Consider the following 7,438-nt stretch of genomic DNA (forward strand, 5'->3'; position numbering starts at 1 on the left):
AGAAGGAGCAAGTTCTGAAAGCAGCAAGAGAAAAGCAATTCAACACATACAAAGGAAACAACATAAGACTAAGTAATAACTGCTCAGCAGCCACCATGGAGGCAACAAGGCAGTGGCATGACATATTTAAAATTCTGAAAGAGGAAAATTTCCAACCAAGAATACTTTATCCAGCAAAACTCTCCTTCAAATTTGAGGGAGAGCTTAAATTTTTCACAAACAAACAAATGCTGAGAGAGTTTGCTAATAAAAGACCTACCCTACTTCAGATACTAAAGTGAGCCCTACCGACAGAGAAACAAAGAAATGAGAGAGAGGTATAGAGACTTTTAACAGACATATATAGAATATTACATCCCAGGTCACTGGGACACACATTCTTCACTAGTGATCATAGATCTTTCTCCAGAATGGACTGTATGTGGGGACATAAAAACAAGCCTCAATAAAATAAAAAATATAAAAATGAAACTATTCAAAGCACATTCTCTGACCACAATGGAATACAAATAGAAGTCAATAACCATCAGAGACGGAGAATTCACAAATACCTGAAGGATAAAAATGAGGGCGAGATGAAAACATTCCTGGACAATCAAAAGCTGAGGAACTTCATCACCAGTAGATCAGTCCTAGGCAGACTGAAAGGAAGGGACACTAAACAATTGACTGAAACCTCATGAAGAAATAAAGATTTCCAGTAAAGATCACATGGTAAATATAAAGACCAATACTACTGTATTGTTGATTTACAACTCCACTATTTACTTCCTACAGGATCTAAAATACATAAACTGTAATGATAAATCAGTGGTTTTGGACTCAATGTAAAATATGTAATTCTTGACAAGAACTACATAAAGGTGGGGGAATGGAGGAGTAAAGGAACACAGTTAACGTGTCCTATTGAAGTTAAATTGGTATCAAAGAAAAACAAGATTGTTATAGATTTAAGATGTTAAATTTCAGCCCCATGGTAAACACAAAGAAAGTATCAGAGAATATGACCAAAGAGATGAAAAGTAGAGTAGGGGTTCCAAGAAGTGGGGGAAGGGGCAATGGAGAGTTAAGAAATGAGAGTAGGGGTTTTGGTTTGGGGTGAAGGGAAACTTCTAGAAATGGATGGTCAGAAGGTGATAGCATTGCAACATTCTAAATGTGATTAATCCCACTAAGGGAATGCTAGGGAGGGGTGGAATAGGAAGATTTAGGCTATATGTATCTTTCCACAATAGAAAAAAAAAAGACAGTCTAAATAGATGACAACTAAATGCCAAGGATGATCTTGGATGGGATCTGAGGTTGGAGGAGAGGAGGCTCAAAGGGACACAGATGGGACACAAGGGAGAAAAAAAAAAGGAAATATGGAATGTAAGCTTTATATCAATGTTGAATTTCTTGAACTTCTTAGCTGCATTTAATGAGATTGCATAAAATAATGTTCTTGTCCATGGGAAAGGTATATGTGAATTATATTGTTTGTTCAAAGATACATGCAGCTAGCTCTCATATGTTCAGAGGACAGAGCAATAGATGATGGGTGTTAAGGAGGGAGGAAGGGAGGGAGAGAGGGAGGGAAAGAAAGAAACGGTGGTGTGACAGATTCTTAAAGGTGATGGATCGGGGTATCGGGGGAGGGGGTTCGGGGTATGATGGAGTTCTATGTATGGGGTTTGTACTGTTTTTGCAACTGTTCCTGTAAGATTGAACTTATTTCAAAATCAAATTTATTATAAAAAAAAATTATTACAAAGCCACAGTAATCAAAACAGCCTGGTACTGGTGCAAAGACAGACATATAAATCAATGGAATCAAATTTAGAGTTTAGAAATCAACCCTCACTTTTATGGTGTACCAAGTTTTGATAAGGGTGCCAAGTCTACTCATTTGGGAAAAAATTAGTCTCTTCACAAATGGGGCTGGGAAAATTGGACATCCATATGTGAAAGAATCAATGTGTCCTTTTATCATTCATTTTTACTGGGCATTAAAATCTCTTCTTTAACAAACAGCATCTTCTGTGTGCTATATGAGTCAAGGTTATTTTTCTGCTTTGCTTTCACTTTCCTCTAGAACTGACCCAAAAGTTCCCAAGACTTTTAAAAGACAAAAATTTGTTTTGTTGGCTTGAACTCATTGTTTTTTCAATCTTGATAAAATGAAATGATCCTGATACATTTTATTCAGGAAAGAATGTTCAGAATTTTCTTTTTACTCACTCAAGTATTATTCCAATTGTAGGAGAGGTGCATTGTATAGGCTGGGGGCAAGTTAATTCCTAAAGTCTTTATAATGAAAACAGGTAGATTTTCTGTGGTTGAATTAGAATTACTACTAACACTCCACTCAGGAATGTGTAGACTTGTGAAATTATTCCATATAAGAATGGCATATTGTCATTAAAAACAAAAACAAAAACCAAAAAAAAAAAAAACAAAACCCCGAATCACCAAAGTATACTTAACAAGGAACAATGAATTTAGTGGTAACTTTCAAAATAAAATAATATTGGTGTTCTCACTGAGACATTCTCTCTGACTACAATTAAGCTTTTGAGTCAGGAATGTTGGGGGTGAGCTGAAAAGTTTAAAGCAAAGCCATGTGAATAGAACAAATCCTATACAGCAAAAAATGGAGTTTAAAGAATTAGTCCAGCAAAGTCTCTAAACAGTTACAAACTAAACCTTGGGAGTGAGATGGGGATAGATATCTAGATATGCCATATCACTGAAAAGTATCTGATAAAATGAATGTATTATAATGAGATCATTGGTTATGAGCAGTAAAATGATGGTTTACATATGACAATTAAATATTTGGTAAAAAGGCTTCTTAAGGAGGGTAGGTAATCTTGGAGACATAAGCACTATACTTCAAATATGCACCAGTCAGCAAATTGAGGGAGAGAACAATGTAGAAAATTTACATTACCAGAAGAAAACAGTGGGATAAGCTTGCAACACCTTTGGAGATAAGCCACATGGGGAAGAAGTTTTGACAAGAAATAAACTAAATATGCTATGTTCATTGTTACTGTGTTTTGCAAACCTTCCCTTGCTAATGATATTATAATAAAGGAAAAGCCAAACTTATTAAATTAGATAGTAAATGGGGAGATAATAAAGAAAAAAGTGCATGTTTGTATCCCAAAATATTGACAAAGGATAGATACACTCGATTTATTTTGTGATTCCTATGCACAGAAAATTATGTCGTGGCTAGTTTTATGAATCTGTCTACCAATCACTCTGGAGATATTTTCATTGTGGACGCTTAACCAATTTCATTGTTTTTTGATACAATTTGTCTATTTTTACCATTAATTGTTTTCCTCCTCTTGTTGCAGAAAATAGTTTGTATTTGGATTGCAATTGTATTTGGCAGTGTGACATTTGTTGATTTGGAGGCATGGAATTTAGTTTATTGATAATCCTCAAATATTAGTCTTTCCCTTAAACCTTCATACCTGATAGGAGTGTGAAATACATTTCATTTCTATATTAAAACAATTACATAGCAAGCAAGTGCTTAGTATAAAAGATAAAATCTAAATGTTATTGGTTAACTTACACTATGTTAGGGCTAAAGTAATATGACATGGATGTAAAAAGAGACTAAAAACCTACCTGTTTATCAATTTCTAGCAATTTTTATGTGCATGCATAACTGTAATATACAATAGATGTCACACATGAAAGTTCTATTTTAGTTATAGTGCCGATTATCTTCAAGATGGAAACTTGGGTCTGTTTATCTTGTCTAGAGAATTAAATACATAAAAAAATTTCCTTTATTGGATTTAGAATAAACAATCTATTAAGTAAAGCAAATATGAGGAACAGAATATGTAAAACTATTTTAATAGTCTTAACAAGATATTGAATCCAAGATAGAAATACAAGATTTCAATCCAAGATTTTGAATATGTACTCTAGTAATGAGTGATTTTTAAGGAGTCAATCTATTTATCAAAACATTCATTATTTCAAAAGGTCTCCATTAAAGTACAAAAAATATTCATGGAAAATAACAAATGATAATAATTTTATGTAAAGGTGGTGTACATTTGACAGTGTGAGACTTTGTTGTTAGTTTTAGTTAACATATGTTACTACTTTCCATAAATATAGAGCCACAGTGCTTAGATAATATGTTCTATTGGATTCCCCATGTTTAAATCCAGCCTTCATCATATAAGCCTTTGGCATGTATCAATTAATGTCTTATAGAACCAGTATGCTAGTAATCTATAAAAGGTATAATAATAATGGATAACACATAGGCTTCTGAAGGGAGTAAGATATTGTTATTAACCTAGTGTCTGATGCATAGAACTTTATGGATACTAATTATTATTGTTTTGGTTATTATTATTAATTCCATCTATATGTCTGTGCCAATTTGGATATATTATGCCCCCCAAGAAAGCCATGAGAGGGGAGAGCACATTCCCTGGGGATTGGGGAGAGCCTGGCTACCATCTCACTGTTCAAAGAAGGGAGACCCTTTGCCCCAGAGATGCAGAGTTGGGTGGCACTCCATGCTTGAGAAGGGTGTGGCTGAGAAGGTGGTCTCTCCAGTGTATGGATATGTTGGAGCACCCACCTCAGCATTTGGAGAGTACAAAGGCCATTGCAAAGGCCCTTGGAAAGGGTTGGACTCCTGCTCTCTCAAGCACCAAATTTAATGAAGCATGCCCTGTGGGCTTTAGGAACTGTTTTGGACCATTGAACCCTCTTTTCCTTTCAATTTCTCCCTATGGCAATGGGAATGTTTACCCTATGACTGTCCCTCCTTTGCATATTGGCATCAGGTAACTTCTTCTGAGCTTCACAGATCCACAGCCAGAGGAGAATTTTGCCTTAGGACAGACCGTGCCTATATCTGATTTGGATAAGACTTCATACTTATCTGTATTGTGATAGAATGAAAGTATTTTTGTGTTAGGAAAGAACATGCCTTTCCGGGATCCAGTGGGGGAATGTGCCAGTTTGCATGTATTATGCCTCCACAAAAGACATGTTCTTTTAATCCAATCTTATATATTTAGGTTAGGTTGTTTCCATGGAGATGTGACCCACTCACCTGTGGGTGAGAACTCTGATTGAATTATTTCCATGGATGTTTGGACTTTGCCCATTCATTTTGAGTCTTGATTAGTTCACTGGACTACTTAAGAGAGCTCAAGAGCTGACACAGGCACTGATGCTTGGAGGTGCTTGGAGATGCAGACAGAAGGACTTCTGGAGATGAAGCCCAAAGTTTGCCCAGGAGAAGCTAAGAGAGGACCCCCAGATGCTTAGAGAGGAATGTCCTGGGAAAACAAAGCAAGGATGCACAGGAGCTGAAAGACAGAAGCTAAGAGAAACCCAGAGACATTTTGGAGAAAACCATTTTGAAATGCATCCTGCAAGCAAAAAACAGCAGACACTAGCCATGTGCCTTCCCAGCTGACAGAAGTGTTCCAGATGCCATCGGCCATTCTTCAGTGAAAGTATTCTCTTGTTGATGACTTAGTTTGGACAACTGTGTGGCCTTAAGACTGTAAATTTGTAACCAAAAAAATCCTCTTTATAAAAGCTAATCCAATTCTGGTATTTTGCGTTTGAGCCACATTAGTAAACTGGAACAAGAAGGTAAGAAAACTAAAACAAATATCCTTGAAAATTTGGTTTAGGATAAATGAATGTCAATGTCTTTACTCCCAAAAGATGCAGAAACATGAAAGACCCATTGGAAGTTATCTACCAAAATATAAATTGCTCAGACACAATGTTATTATTGAATTTAACAGTAGATATTCCCAATGGTTCTTTGAGGCCATCCAGAACTTCAACCATGTTAGACAAATCAGGGCTGTGAATGTGACATTGTTACAATGTGGCAGGGACAGTCCTGTGATTCATTACTTATGCAAACTTGTGGACAAATATTAACTCTGTACAGAGATGTAAATCCTAATTAAGGGGATAAGCATGTATGTGTCAAAAATAGTAATAGATGGAAACAAAAAGATCATAGCAGAAAGACAGCAAAGGAGATTATAAGTGAAATTCAGTTTCAAAGTGGGATCTAATTATCCTATTTTCATCGTAGTGATTTTGAGCCAGAGAATAAAACTCTTAGCTACCTCGCTGAGGTCTAGTGTTGACTTATGGCCAATATTGAGAGAGACTTCTTGACTTAAGTCTCTGAAGTTAGAGTAGTTTAAACCTACTGTTCTGCAAGCTCTTTCAATCTAAATACTGTGTAAATTACTGGGTGAAAATAAGTGACACAGTATTCTCTGATGACTCAATTTATGGATAGGTTACCACAGAAATCAGTTGGTATGCAGTTTATAGGTTATGTTTAGGTTCAGTTTATTTTTCATGTGATTTGAGACAATTATTACCAATTAATAGGAGAAGATACTCTGTGTGGCCACAAATCAAACTGATATGGCTTCCAATTAAAACAGCTTCTTTTATGAGATGTGACACAGGTTATGGTTATCTGTTCAGTTACATCACTGCTTTATACATTCCTTTGTCAAATGTTAGTGTGAATGGAACTCATTTAAGGAAATTAGATATGGAACCGAGGCCTTCTTGCTTGGATTTGGTTGCAACTTAGTGGTCTGAATACTACAAATAACCTCTAGAAGTACACAAAGGACGTTAATGTGCAGTCTGTGACACACCCAGACAAATATATTTAGAGGTAGAATTTATTAATTTGACAATGTTATGGAATACATAATATTTCTGTGTAGAGTCCATTTGTCCAAACTGCATGATTTTCATTAGACTGTCATGGCACAGCATATCTAATAGCTTGATCAGCACTAGCACCACAGTGCAAAAGGTCTCATTGGGATGTTAAGGATGAGTCTTGGGGTACTGAGTCAGGCCAAAATCATGTAACTGGAAACTTTCCATTATGATAAAAAAAACTTGCTAATCCAGAAAGGGGGGTGGGTGTGGGTAGCTCTCTTGCAGGATGCAGGCTATGTCTGCAAATCATCCTTGAAAGAAAACAAAGTTCTAATTGAATGGTTAACTGAATATTGACTTCACCAGAGCACCATACCCATGAACAATGTTGAGAATAGACATCACCTTATCTAAGAATAACTACTAAAAATCTGTGGAATCTCATGTCATCAAATATTAGGGACTTCATATTGTAGAGAATGAAACCACAGAAATGAGTCTATAGAAAAATTAATGTAAATAATTAGGAGTGTACTAGGTATCCTGTCTTTTATTGTTCTACAATGGCCAAATTACTACTGATAAAGGGGAAAATTTATTCCCCTGCCATGAAACTGGTTGAAATTGGACAAATAAAGGAACACTACTGTGCCATCTATGTTGGGGGTGTGGAGGGATAGATGGACAATGTTACATAATGACAACCAGAAGCCTTTGGAGGTAATGACCTGTTCTATGTGTC

Source organism: Choloepus didactylus, chromosome 12 (genome assembly GCF_015220235.1).
Source record: "Choloepus didactylus isolate mChoDid1 chromosome 12, mChoDid1.pri, whole genome shotgun sequence".
NCBI classification, from domain to species: Eukaryota; Metazoa; Chordata; class Mammalia; order Pilosa; family Megalonychidae; genus Choloepus; species Choloepus didactylus.